General features: G+C 43.9%; 1 long non-coding RNA gene across 11 annotated transcripts in view; it reads left to right on the forward strand.

Moving 5' to 3' along the window:
• The window catches only part of LOC101693900, a 56,269-nt gene that overhangs the window by 29,605 nt on the left and 11,777 nt on the right, over window positions 1-14,887 (forward strand). For all 11 annotated transcript variants that reach the window (XR_001178464.2, XR_001178463.2, XR_001178465.2 and 8 more), the window contains 2 exons: window positions 333-529; window positions 10,900-11,105. This is a non-coding gene — a long non-coding RNA (uncharacterized LOC101693900). The remainder of the gene's footprint in view (window positions 1-332; window positions 530-10,899; window positions 11,106-14,887) is intronic.

Genomic DNA, 14,887 nt, shown 5'->3' on the forward strand with positions numbered 1-14,887 from the left:
GAAGTTTTGGTTTTGTTTTTTCCCATCCATCCAATTTGGGAGAATATTTGCTGAGGGAAACATATTTTTTTTTCCTCACATCACATCAAATGAGTAAAGCTAACTGGTTAAAATTTCAGTGTTGTGTTTTTTTTTTTTTTTAAGGGGTAACCCAGTTTTACTAAAAATAACTGATTGTTTTTTCTCAAAAATGTCATTAGAAAATGCGCAGTTATTTCCCTTATTTTATGGAACAACTGTTGGTATACAGGCTACCTTTTAGTTTCTAAATGTAAAGTTAGACAAAGGGAGCTATTTATTTCAGTTCGAACACCTTTTTTTTTATCCTTCAGTGGTGAAAAAGAAAGCATCCTGTGCGGTTATCCGGGAGGCCTCATGAACTTGGCCCGACATCGCAGCTGTCCATGACCTCCGCAGCCATTGCCCCAGAAACCAGCTGGCTTCCCGCAGCTGAGAACTGGCAGCCCCTGCCTCAGCTCCCCCCAGCGCTTCTCGTTTTCTGCTCTGAATATGTCTCCTTAGCACTCAGGTATGTGCAACCTGAAAGCGTGGGCCGTGCCAGGGGTCATTTTCTATGTCAGTTTGGTGCGACACCATAGTCCCTGATACATGATCAAACGTTATTCCGAATGTTTCCATGAAGGTGTTGTCTGATGCAAGGAACATGGGAAGCAGTGGACTTTGAGGAAAGCTCATCGTTCTCCCTAATGGGGGTGACGCTCCTCCAGTCCGCTGAAAGCTTCAGGGGAAAAAGGCGGACTCTGCTCCGTTTAAGAGGGAGTTCTGCCAGCTGGTGGTCCTGTAGGGGCCCCCTTCCCAAGTCTCCACGCCAGCCTACCTCACCAGCTTTCAGATCCGCTAAGTCTCTACAGTGCCGTGAGCTGGCTCCTTAAACCAAATCTGTCCATCTGTTGACCAACCAGCTAGCTAGCTCCTGCTTCTGCTTCTCCAGAGTCCGAAGAAAGGTGGGGAAGAGAAGTTAACCCCTCATGGGCCATCCTTTGATCCAGCGGGAAACTGGAGCCTGGATAAATGCTCCCACCTTATAAATGACTCCAAGGTGGTCAGTGTGGCTGCTTAGAAGCTCACAGCGGGATCAGCCTCAGTTGGTCACGAATATGACCAGTAGAACAGCTTCCAGTTGGTTCTGCCTTCTCCCTGATTTCAGTCTTCTTAGTTGCTTGCTCTTGCCTGGGGGTTACTTCCTAGGACAAACTACCCTCACACAAACCCTTGCAGAGGGGCCATCCGTGTCTCTCGGTGTGTCTCTCTATACTTCTTCATGTCTCTGTCTCTCCCTGCCTGTCTCCCCCTCACACACAAACACACCTCTCCACTCCTCTTTCCTCTCTGCTGGTTTTACTCTTCGGTAGGTTAAGCTTACCTCTGCTGGAGTCAAGACACCCACAATTTTAGGCTTGTGTCTTCCTAACTTAGCAAGCCCCGAGTCAAGGAGAGCGTATCGCCCCCAGTAGTGTGAGCAACATTTCTGGCTTGAGACTTCCTGATTCTGATTCGCCGAGCATAGGTAGTGGCCCCGCTCTGAACCAGTCTTTGGCTTCGATCAGGAACCCTGTGACGAGGTCAGCCCCTCCCAACCCATGGACACCGAGAGCAGGAGGGGTATGCCCACCCAAGGGGGTCCATACTGGAAAGCAAATCCACAGACTGTGGACATTTTGTTCCCTTCAGCCTCCTCTCTACCTAAATTCATTCCCTCTTCCCATCAAGACAGCCAGGAAACTTCCTCTTCCTCTCCTGATCACCTCCTGGCTTAGCACCAGGGGCCAGTGGACACTGGATGTGGGCAGCTCTCTTACTTAAGTAGTAAGTGTAGGACTTCATCAAAATGGCTTCTTCCCCTCCATTGCATTACAAGCATAGGATTTCAGAACGATGGTGCCCCACTCGGTTCCCCCTCCGTCGTCGTCTACATCACCTCGCTCTTCCTCTGGCCCTTTGTGTTTCCCAACACCAGCTGAGTGTCCTACAAGTCATTTCTGACACCTAGAGTTAGCACAGACCCCACACATTAAGAAGGGCTCGGTCCTACAAGACTGCTTCCACTTCAGACACCAGCTTGAGGTCTTGGGGGGCCCACTTGAATTTATGTCCAACTCAGCTACAAATTCAGGGTTTCTCAAAATCCCCCCTCATGTTTGCTAATGTACTAGAACAACTCACAGAGCTCAGGGAAGTACTAGACTTGTAATTACCATTTTAGTATAAAGGATTCCAGTAAGCAACCAGGTGAATGGGGTACACGGGGTGAAGTCTAGAGGGGTCCAGAGTGCAGGAGCTTCTGTCCCTGTAGAGTTGGGAGATGCCTCCCAGCTGTTATGTAAATTGCTCACCATCCAGGAAGATCCTCTACACCTTTGTGTTCAGAGTTTTTTAAATCAAGGTTTTCCTCTGTAGGCACAATCGATTACGTCATTGATTATTGGTGATCGTCAGTGAGCCCTTCTCCCCTCCCCAGCTCAAAGTTCTAACTGTCTAATCCTCTGCTTGCGTTTTCCAGTGGCAGCCCCCATTCTGGAGCTGTCTAGCTCCCACACCTACCCCAGTCACGTCATGAGCATAGCAAGGGCACACCGAGCTCTCAGGAAATTCCAAAGGTTTCTGAAGCTCTGTGCCAGAAACCAGGGACAAAGACCAAATCTTATTTTCATTATACCAAACTCTTCTGTCAGGACTGCCTGCCTAGGAGCCCACCACTTACCATCTGGAGGAGGATTCTGGCTGCAGAGGGATGGGGCTGGTGGATGCTGACTCTTGTATTGGGACCTCCATTTTCAACCAGTGATCAATGCAATGATTTCCTTTCTTAAGGTGAATAAGCAGACACACTCATCAAAGTAAGCATTAGTCTTAGAAGCAGAAAGATGTTCACCTTTAGCCCAAAAGGCTGACCTATAACCTGTGTAATTTTCCATAAGGGTGAAGTAGGTGCTGGTTGCTACATTCTTAAAGGATCTCATGACATCCTGTATGTCTTCTCCATAGTTAATGTCAAACTGAATGATAAGTCCCAGAGAAGTCTCGCAGCAGTGGTTTTATGAGTAGAAATTGGAAGAAACATTTACGATCTAATACTCCGCGCATGTCCCCTCGCCCTTGATCACCAAGCAGATGTCCACCAGCTTCGTACAGGGGAAGTACCACTCTTTCTGCCCCCTGGTTCCTCTTTCCGTGCTACTTAAACTGACTAAGTTGCACCGTGGAATGGCTCAAAGATTCTTTCTTGACTGTTGCACTCAATGATCCCGGGCATTACTGACTTTATTATATGCACAAAAGAGAAGTATATTCTCATTAATGTGAGTTTGAGCTTGGTCACCCCTTTGTGCTAAACAGGGAGAGTCAAAGCCTCCTTCTACCACTTCAAGGAAGGACTTGATGCCCAGATGTGGGAAGCAGAGTCAGCAAGCAGCTTCTGTTAGAGTCTGTCCCCAGCACAGAAGGTCACCTTACCTCACTTGGTGTCACACCCTTCCTGGGCAGCTCCCAGCCAGTGATGAGTAATGTGACAATAAAGTCCCTGTCATTTTGGCTCAATGTAAGACAACTCTAATGGGCGGCATTCACTCCAGAGCCACCTGTCAGGGTGGCCAACGCCAAGGTTTTGATGGGTCTACATTGCATTTCAACTTCTCCCTTCCCTTCCACCTGACCCGATTTTTTTCTCCTTGGAACAGGTGTCAGACATAGCTTGTCCCCCAGACTCCATCTCGGAATCTCCTTCTGGAGGACCAACCCATGACACCTTTGTAGACCCTAAACTTGGTGTACTAGTTCATCCTTCCTGACACTGGTTTCAAAGTGATTGAAATAACTGGAATGGCTCTGTCCTCACCATCTGGAGTTGGTGACCTCAGGTCCAATCACATTACTGTTGATCCCCGATGTTCTCCTTGGTTATGATGAAACCACTCAAGATCATTGCCATTCTCCATAACCAGAATAATCTTGAGTGGTTTTCCTTCCTTTGAATGGCTCTCCTTTCTTTTCCTACCCAATGTGGAGTTGCTTCGAAACTGGGTTTTTTTTTTTTTTTTTTTTTGGTCTGTTTTTACATGATCAATTTAAAGGATTATAGTCTCCCCCCAAACAAAAGTTTTTGGGGAGCTGTTTTCCTTGGAGACCTTCTCTTCCTTGGTTTCCCCTCTCACCTAAACACAGAAGCTCTTCATTCTAAAACTCTTGCCCTGGGTTACCTGTGTAGCTTAGTTAGTTAAGCATCTGACACTCGATTTTGGCTCAGGTCATGATCTCAGGGATGTGAGATCGAACCCCATGTCGGGCACTGGACTCAGCAAGGAGTCGCTTGAAATTCTCTCTCTCCTTCTGCCCTTCCCCCATCCCGTAAGTAAGTAAGTAAGTAAGTAAATAAATAAATAAATCTCTTGCCCTAACCTTTGGAGCTCTTCAATCTAAAACTCTCGCTCTAATCTTTCTCGATAGGCAGTTGGCCTGTTAATCAAGGTCCATCTCCAACCTCATCACCTGTGGCACATGCACGTGCATTCTGTGTTCCAGCCAAGCCCATCTCTTTGATCTTTGAGCATCAGGCACATTTCTAAAACCTTACCTATTTCCTGCGCCTCCCCACGCTTCTTCTCTGCCTGGCTGCACTCGCTTGTCTTTTCCTCCCTAAGTCTAGTCCCCTGCCCTCTGTGAAGGTTCCCAGTTTCACTTCTTCCTTTGGGCCCTGAACACCTATACTTAAGAGTCATGCAACCTTGAACTCTCTGTTACTCTTTCAGGTAAATGAACTTGAATCCGATTCTTAGTTGGCGGCTGCTCTTTCTTGTGTCTAATAATGCCATGCACTAATTTTACTGTCAGAGTGATACATGAAAAAGACAAATTAAAAGACTCTCAGAGATTTCCTTGAGATTGGCTTAAATTCCCAGAGGAGATTGTTCTGTTTTCTTCCTTTCAATGACATTTTCTTCCCATTGTATGCTGACACCCATCATGTGGCATAGAAGTGTTAATCATCCATGTGGAATTTTTATGTTTTCAAAGTCTCTGAAAAAAACCAACCCTCTACCCTGCCCCCATCAACTGAGCTCACAGGCCATGGCCCTCTGGACATGCCCAAACCAGTCTGATTTTGATTTTTGTTTTGTTTTGTTTTATTTTGCTATTGGGTTACCGGCCAAGTTGCTAAACTGACTCGACTTGTTGGTTAAATGCCTGTGAATTCAGGGAAAACCAGTCAAACACATTTAAATCAACCCGAGACACAGAGTATGTCTATGTATGTGTGTATGTTTGTATGTACGTATTGCACAGTGTGTGCTGAGGTCCCCAGCGGAAAGGACAAGCAGACACTGGGTGAGGCGATGACATCGCAGGTATTATGTTAGTGCTCTGGGTCTCTAAGTCAGTACCTGTGAAAATATGCAGCACGGTGATGACTGTTTCAGACTCGCCAAGTATATAGTTTGACTCAGCATTTCACTTTGACGGGAAGAACCTCAGAGGACGATGAACGGACAAGACTTGAATGTGTATCATGTTACGAAACGAGGCATGTGAAAGCATGTTTCCAAAACTGGTTAGAGACCGGCTCTCCATACAATCTTGTCCGTCTCAGTATGCAGCATCACTGTCCATCCAGTTACTCAGGCCAAAGCCTCAGAGTCAACATCTCTTCCCCTCACCATATTCACCCCACCCCAGCCCCGCCGCCATATTTGCTGTATCTGCCAAGCTCTATCTTCACAATTCTTGTACTCGCAAACCTACCACTCATCACCACATCCACTGACATCGTCACTCCAGCCCAAGCCAGCAGGCCCTCCTACTTGAACAACTGCAATAGGTTTCTACCTTATTCATAGATTCAACCAAAAAATACTTCTTAAATTTCTGCAAGACAAAAAAAAAAAAAGAATACCATATCAAAATCAATCACAAATGACTAATAAGGAAAAACCCCTCTCCCCCACCAAAACCAACTTTAGATTCCTTAATATATAAAGAGTTAATACAGTTTATCATTACTATTTTAAAACATAGTTCATTACTTAAAAGTAATTATTTAAATAGAAAAATGGGCAAATTATTTGAGTACTTTGTAATAAAGGAAATATAAATAATTCATAAATAAATGATAAGATGCTCAGTCATATCCTAACAAGTAAAATGAAATTCAAAGTTTAATGAGATCCTGTTGACACTTATAAGATCAGAAAAATTCAAAAAATCTATTAATGCCCTGATGCTGATGGAGGAACTGACAGTGGTAGGAGAGTAAATTGGTCCATTCTCTTTGGAGGACAATCTAAAAATGATACAAATTTTCACATGCATTTACTTTTTTTTGACCTGGCAATGCTACACCTAGAAATATAAGACAGTGGTAACAGTGGCTGCCTCTGGAAATATAACCAGAGAATTAGGGGTAAGGGAGAGGAGACTTGGTTTTTACTCCTATTTCCTTTATGACATTTGAATTTTTACTACATTAGATTACCTATTTTTCAAAAAACCATAATATATCATTTAAAACTTTTCCCATAGAAGTTTAAATAATAGTTTTATTTTGGTAATATAAAATTACATTCTGAAAGATAAAGAGAAAAGAACAGGTTTTAGTCTGTAATTTTAAAAACATTAGCATTATTTTCTGGAAAAGTGTAAGATTTTTACCTAGAGAAATAATATGAAATTTCACTTCTATTATGTCTTTCTGTTCTCAGAATTACTATATATAAACTAATACTTCAGACAAAATAATAGCTAATATTAATACTGTTTACTGTGAGCAAATGCTGTGGGAAGTGCTTCAAAATTGTAGTACTGGTTTCATCTCCCTGTTACAGATGGAGGACTGAAAACTCAGAGAAATGAAATAACTAGCCTAAGGTCACAGAGCTAAGAAGTTACAGAGCTGATGCAAACCTACACAGTCTGACACCAGAGCCCACATTCTTAATCACTGTACAGTTTATTTATTGTGTTATTAATGACTCATTTGCTTCACACAAAACAACACTTAAGGGTACATAATTTCCAATTCAAAATAAATACTTACCTGAAAAAAGAATCTAGGGGCTCTTGGGTGGCTCAGTCGGTTAGGCGTCTGCCTTCAGCTCATGTCATGATCCCGGGATCCTGGGATTGAGCCCTATACTGGGCTCCCTGCTCAGTGGGGAGCCTGCTTCTCCCTCTCCCTCTGCCTGCCGCTCTGCCTACTTGTGCTCTCTCTCTGTCAAGTAAACAAACACATCCTTAAAAAAAAAAAAAAAAGCATCTAAACTTGACCATAGGAACTAAAAACACAAGTGTTGTAAATTCTGAAGTCCCATAAGTAAAGCCATAATATTGTTTCTGATTTTATGGTCAATGATTCAGAAAAATAAAAATATCATATTTTAGGATGCTTGAATAACAAGGGGGAAATATGACAACTGGGTTATACATAAAGTACACATGATTTTTTGAGTTTCTATCCTTTTTTTGTTTTTAAGATTTTATTTATTTATTTGAGACAGAGAAAGCAAGAGACAGAACATGAACAGAGGGAGAGCATGGATCCCAGGACCCAGGGATCACGACCTGAGCAGAAGGCAGATGCTTAACTGACTCCGCCACCCAGATGTCCCTGTGTTTATATTCTTTTTTTTTTTTTTAAAGATTTTTATTTATTTATTTGACAGAGAGAGAGATCACAAGTAGGTAGAGAGGCAGGCAGAGAGAGAGGAAGGGAAGCAGGCTCCCCACTGAGCAGAGAGCCCGACGCAGGATCCATCCCAGGACCCTGGGATCTGACCCGAGCTGAAGGCAGAGGCTTTAACCCACTGAGCCACCCAGGCGCCCCATCCTGTGTTTATATTCTTGACCTTCATGAAACCTTTTGTTTTTATTTTAGTTTGAGTTACTATTAATTTGTATCAATGTACTATTAGTTTCAGGTGTGCAGTATAGTGATTCAGCAATTCTTGCATCATCCAGTGCTCATCCCAAGCTCACTCCATCCCCGCCATCTGTCTCACCCACCCCCCCACACCCCCGCCCTCCGGGAACCATCAGCTTGTTCTCTACAGTTAAGAGTCTGTTTCTTGGTTTCTCTCTCTTTCTCTCTTTTTCCCCCTTTGCTTATTTGTTTTGTTTCTCATGAAATCTGAAAGTAACAAAGAAAATGTTTTCGGTCAGTGTTAAGGATTGACTTGTGCTCCCCCCCCCACCCCCCATGCAAGATATGTTGAAGTCCTAACGTCCTATTATAGGTTGAATTATGTTCCCTCAAAATTCTTTTTTTTTTTTTTAATTTCTTAACCCATTTTCTTTCTTATTTATTTATTTGACAGAGAGAAATTACAAGTACACTGAGAGGCAGGCAGAGAGAGAGAGAAGGAAGCAGGCCCCCTGCTGAGCAGAGAGCCCGATGTGGGACTCAATCCCAGGACCCTGAGATCATGACCTGAGCCGAAGGCAGCGGCTTAACCCACTGAGCCACCCAGGCGCCCCCCCTCAAAATTCTTATATTGAAGTCCTAATTCCTATTACTTCAGAATGTGACAGCATATAGGGAAAGGGTCTTTATAGAAGTGATCGACTTAGGGTGGGTGTTAATCCAATATGACTAATACCCTTATAAAAAGAGGAAATAGGACCCAGAGACAGATATGCACAGTGGGAGGATGCTATGAAAAGACACCAGGAGAAGACGGCCATCTACAAGCCCAGGAAAGCCTGAAACTGATTCTTCTTTCATGGCCCTAAGCAGACACTAGCCTCTCCGACCCATGAATGGGACCAAATTTGCAAACAGGACCTTTGCAGATAGTCAAGTTAAAAAAAGACCATGTTAATTAGGCTCCCAATCCAATGACTGGTGTCCTTTTAGGAACAAGAGATGACACAGACACAGGAGAACCCCTCGTGAAATCAGAGGTGGAAACTGGAGCCATGTGTTTGCGAACCAAAGACTGATGAAGATTGCTGGCAAGCCCAGAAGCAACAAGAAAGGTGTGGAGCAGTTGGTCTCCTAGACCCTTCCGAGGGAGCCTCCCCCTGCCCGGCTCCTTGGTGCAGACCTCTGGGCTCCAAAACTGTGAGAGAATTCACTTCCATCGTATGATGTCCCCCTGTCCCTGGGGGACTCTGGGTTGTAACCAGTGCCTTGGAGTGAGCACATCCTAGACGGGGGTCTCGAGTTCCTGTCCAGCACCCTACCAGGCACAGGTTTCAGACCACCCCCAAGGGACTTCACATGCAGGCACTTGGGATCCAGGAACAATGAGAGAATCCTCCATTAAAGCATGGCACGTGTTGCTTGTTGAGATCAGAAGCACCCCCAGAAAGGGGAAGAAAAAATGCAGTAAACAGGAATTCCAGGGGATCCAGGAAGAGCAACAACGTCATCCAACCTGTTGAATGATCTGCCCATGTTCTCTGGAGTCCAGAAGGGTGGCTGCTGACATCCAGTCCTGCTAGTCACTTGGGTAACTTTGACGCATACATCGGCATCTTGGATCTTAGTTGACTTTACATTTATTTTTTCATAAAATGTTTGCTCTTCGGGGCTGATATTCAGATGGTGTAGCTACATTTTGGTTACTAAAAGATGAATGGTTCCGTATTGGGGGAGAGCCACTCTCCTTACTACTTTGGTCCCCTCCCTGGAACCTCTTGGATTTCCCTACAACCCAGCAAAAAAATGCAGGGCACAGTTGGCCATCTCCCCAACATTATGGTTGGTGTTCTTTCTAATTAGTTGACTGTTAAAGATTTTGACTCTTATCCCCAGATCAAACACTTGCTGTGTATCTAATCCAGTGAACACAGCTGTGGGGGACAGAAAAGAATTAGACCATCTCTGCCTTCAAAAAGTTTAAACTTGGGGTGCTTGGCTGGCTCAGTTGGAGGAGCATGCGACTGTTGATCTTAGAGATTATTTAAAAATAAAACCTTAAGGGGCACCTGGAAGGCTCAGTGGGTTAAAGCCTCTGCCTTCAGCTAGGGTCATGATCCCAGGGTCCTGGGATCGAGCCCCACATCAGGCTCTCTGCTCAGCGGGGATCCTGCTTTCCCCATTCTCTCTGCCTGCCTCTCTGCCTACTGGTGATCCCTCTCTCTGTCAAATAGATAAATAAATAAAATCTTTAAAAAAATAAATAAAAATAAAAATAAAACCTTAAAAAAGTTTACCCCTAATTGAATTGGGGACAAACACAGTTTAAATAATTAGGAATAAGTACATGCCAAGCTCTGTGTTTTCGTCCATGTGGGCTCCTATAATGAAAACACAATTGACTAGGTGGCTTAAACAATTATTTCCCATAATTCTAGAGACTGGAAAGTTCAAGGTCAAGACCTCAGCAGATTCAGAGACTGGTGAGAACCTGCTTCCAGGTTAATAGAAGGCTATCTTCTCGCCATGTCCCCGCACAGTGGAAGGGATGGGGTTGCCCTGGGTGGGTTGGGGGGGGGTCCCTTTTATAGGGGCACTAATCCTGGTCATGAGGGCAGAGACTTCACCTCCCCAGGGCCTCACATCTTAATGCCATCACACTGGGCATCTGAACATCAACAGGTGAATTTTGGAGAGATGTATCCAGTCCACGGTATTCTGCAATTCTGACATTAAAAAAGTGAACATTTTTTGGAAGAAAAAAATTGTCAAAACATAATACAAGGGCACAGTATTCCTCTCCAACTTTCCCGATTGGTTGAGTCTAGCCATGACCCTCAGCTTTCAGTAAGGCTCCAGGATATTCAGATTAAATATTCATCAGTCAGTGGTTTTGTTAATGCAGTTTCCATCACTTTATTACATTTTTCACAAACTAATGAGCTCTTCTCACCATGCATATATTGGCACAGCCAGATTGAATACACAAGGAACCTGTAAAATTCTGTAACCAATATTTTCTGTAACAGGATCTGTGGCACGTTGCTTTCTAGCAGAAAGAAGCTTTCTCAGAGGGAATCTAAAATAGGCAGTGCAAAGACACCTGTGATTTCTCTCAGCGTACTCCGAGCCACACGGGTGCCAAAGGGGAAAGAAGATGACAGAAGATTCACCATCTTCCCAGGGCATGGCTTTGAAATGCAAATTCGTTTCCACTTGACCACAGACCAAGAAGGTGAGTCTCTGATGACACCACAGTGACTGACCATCTGGGCTGTGTTTGGTCCAAGTCCTCACCTCAGTTTCGGTTTTCTGAGATACAAAATATGACCTGAACCTCCCCATGAATGCTGCCTGACTGGTAGAGTTCTCAAGGCCTAGTGAGAACCAAAGATGGCAATTAGAGCCAGAGAGTGATGAGTTAGAGTCCAGGACCCTTTTCTGTTCTCCTTCCTGGTAATTTGAATAGGATTTGGAAAATAATTTGAGAAAACTATGAACTTCTTCACATAATTTCATGTTGACATCTAATTGTTTTCATCGTAAATCTGACATTTCTGGAATATTATAAATACTGAATATTAAAGTTTTTTAAATATTAAAATATTCTTAAATCATCACATCACTCACTTGAATAAACACAATGGAATCTAAATGCCATAGCAATCTCATAATTACATCATTCATTTAAAAACACAGATCGTCTTTACAGCTGAATAATTCTCATTTCTTCTGGTTGCCCTTCAAACTTCTTTCTCTTCTACCTCTTCCTTAGTAGTTTATCTTAATGTATTTTTTAAAAAGATTTTATTCATTCATTCATTCATTCATTCATATATTTTAGAGAGAAAGCTTGACGTGGGGAATTGGGGGAGAGGCAGAGGGGGATGGAGAACATGAGGGAGAAGGAGATGGAGAGAGAATCTGAAGCAGATTCTGCACTGAGTGTGGAGCCTGATGTGGGGCTCAATCCCAGGACCCAAGGAGATCACAACCTGAGTCAAAAGTCAGATGCTTAACTGATTAAGCCACCCAGGCACCCCTTAATGTAATGTTTTACACTTGAAAGTTTTTCTGTTGCTCACTCTTTCATGGTGCTTTGCAATAAAAATATGTATGTAAATTTATTTATTTATATATTTATTTTGAGAGAGAGAGAGATTGAACTGCACAGGAGTGGGGAGGGGAGGGGCAGAGGAAGAGGGAGAGAGAAAATCTTTTTTTTTTTTTAAAGATTTTATTTATTTATTTGACAGAGAGAGATTACAAGTAGGCAGAGAGAGAGAGAGAGAGAGGAGGAAGCAGGCTCCCTGCTGAGCAGAGAGCCCGATGCGGGACTCGATCCCAGGACCCTGAGATCATGACCTGAGCTGAAGGCAGCAGCTTAACCCACTGAGCCACCCAGGCGCCCGGGAGAGAGAAAATCTTAAGCAGGCGCCACACTCAGTGCAGAGCCCACTGCAGGGCTCAGCTTCATAACCCTGAGATCATGACCTAAGCCTAAATCAAGAGTCAGATGCTTAACCAGCTGAGCCATAAAATTGAAAGTGATAAAAATTTCTTTTGTTTTGAGTTGATATTATAATTACCTAGTCCACAATTGATTAATAGAACAAAAATATATCATAAACTTTGACAAATGATAATTGAAGTACAGTTTTATTGAAAATGTTGCTCAAAACTAGAAACAGCCTAGACGACCATCGATAGAAGAACAGATCGACCAACCAACCGTAGTATATTTGTGCAATGAAATCTTACTTGGGAATAGAAAAGGACAAACTACTTATTCATGAAACAACACAGATGAATCTTGAAAGCCTTATTTTAAGAGAATCTAGACACACAAGAGGACGGGTTATGTGATTGGCATTTATAGGAAGTTCTGAAATGGGCAAAACTAATCTATGATTGAAGAGCATCAGAACAGTGGTTGGGGCACCTGGGTGGCTCAGTGGGTTAAAGCCTCTGCCTTCAGCTCAGGTCATGATCTCAGGGTCCTGGGATCGAGCCCCACATCGGGCTCTCTGCTCAGCAAGGAGCCTGCTTCCTCCCCTCTCTGATTGCCTTTCTGCTTACTTGTAATCTCTGTCTGTCAAATAAATAAATAAAACCTAAAAAAAAAAAAAAGAACAGTGGTTGCCTCTGGGGCAGATTTGGGGCAGGGACCGGCAAGGAGATGATGTCAGGGAACTTTCTGGGTGATGATAAGGCTCTGTGTCTTGACAGGATTTGAGTGACACATGTGTATGCATTTGTTGAAACCCTGAACATGGTTTCCTAAAGATCTGAGCATCTCATTGTATGTTTATTTTGCCTCAAAAGGAAAAGGAAACAACTGCCAACAAGTATTGAATTCTAACCCATGATATGTATGCCGAAGAATTTCAGATGAGAATTTGGTGGTGGCTGCAATTTACTTTGAAACATATCTGGATTAACAAATGGATGGAGGGAAGGACAGATGGAGAGATACGTGATTTAGCAAGCTGAGCAAAATAATTCTAGAACCTAGGCAATGGGTATAGGTACATTTACTGCAAAATTCTTTCAACTTTTCTATATGTTTGAAAATTTTTGTAGCAAAATATTGGAAAAAATTAATTGAAAATGCACCTCTTACTAAGCTGGGTGTAATATCTTCACCCATCTCTTCCCCTTCATGTCTCCAGGGAATATTAACTCTTCCTAGAATTAACGCTAGCTTTAGCATCTGCTTCATGCATATAATCCTCTTATTTTTTTTTTAAAGGTTTTATTTATTTATTTAGAGAGACTGAGTGAGAGAGAGAACACAAGCAGGGGCAGAGGGAGAGGGAGAAGCAGGCTACCTGCTGAGCAGGGAGCCCGATGTGGGGCTTGATGCAAGTCCCCTGGGACATGACCTGAGCCCAAGGCAGATGCTTAACTAACTGAGCCACCCGGTGCCCCCATATTTTCTTTGTTTTAAAATGTAAGCACTATGAAAATATGTAAGTAGATGGGAAAATGGTGGTGGGTGGAGAGAAGACATCCAGTTGAGAACAAAGAAGGTCTGACCAATGCTTGTGGCATGAAAGGGGAACCCTGATATTAGAGACACTGCAGAGGTACAATCAAATGGACTTAGGGTCGACAGAATGATCCAGAATCAGCGACCAAGTGCCTGTTTAGGGAGAGAAGGCCAAGCTGTTTTAGAATTTTCTAACCCCAGGGACAGTAAACTTGAAGATCCCAGCAGTGAAAATAGAAAACACATTCTGGGAGCAGAGAGAAGTCATCTCTGAACTTTTGTATCTTCAGGCACCAGAGGGATCCCCAGAGGGAGTCTGAGCAGGAATTCAGAAGTGTGTGTATGAACTTCAGAAGCAAGTTCGGGGACAAAGAAGTCGAGTTGCATGATGGTTGTGTAGCTGATGTCACCGCTCCGGGGACCCAGCTCGCGCTCACAAGGCACGGGGAGCAGACAGGGACCGTTGGCGTCACAGCATCACCTGCGGGCCCAGGAGGGAGGAGCTCAGGGACAGCAGGCTCGGAGTCAGAGGAGATCAGCACCAAACCCAGAGAGTCTAGGATTCTACCTACCTGAGGGATGATTGACGAAGAGTAGACAGTGGAGAGGGAGGAGAATCAGAATAAAGCCTCAGTGAAGCTGAGAGAAGGAAGGGTTTACAAAAGGGAGGGGTGGTCAGATGATGTTGTTAGATGCTGTATAGGTTAAGTAGCAAGACCCTGAGACAGGGCCACCACATGTTAGCAAGACAACAGCATCTGTCCCTCACACCTGGGAGGATGGTGGTCCCAGCATCTTTGCGGGGGGCACCCAGGGTTGCTTCTGAACATCCTACAATGAATGGGACAGCCCTTCCTGCGACAAAGACTTGCTTTACCCCAAATATCAACAGTGCAGAGGGGGAAATCCCTGCAGATACCGCCGCCCTGGTGTCCGGATTTTCTGGGGTTAATCCATTTTCAGACATTCATATCACAGCATTGTCTCAAATACAGGCTTTGAAGATGTATTCCCCCGTGTGGGGA

The sequence above is a fragment of the Mustela putorius genome, unplaced genomic scaffold, assembly GCF_011764305.1.
Source record: "Mustela putorius furo isolate JIRA1106 unplaced genomic scaffold, ASM1176430v1.1 tig00000551_pilon_pilon_pilon, whole genome shotgun sequence".
In the NCBI taxonomy this organism is placed as follows: Eukaryota; Metazoa; Chordata; class Mammalia; order Carnivora; family Mustelidae; genus Mustela; species Mustela putorius.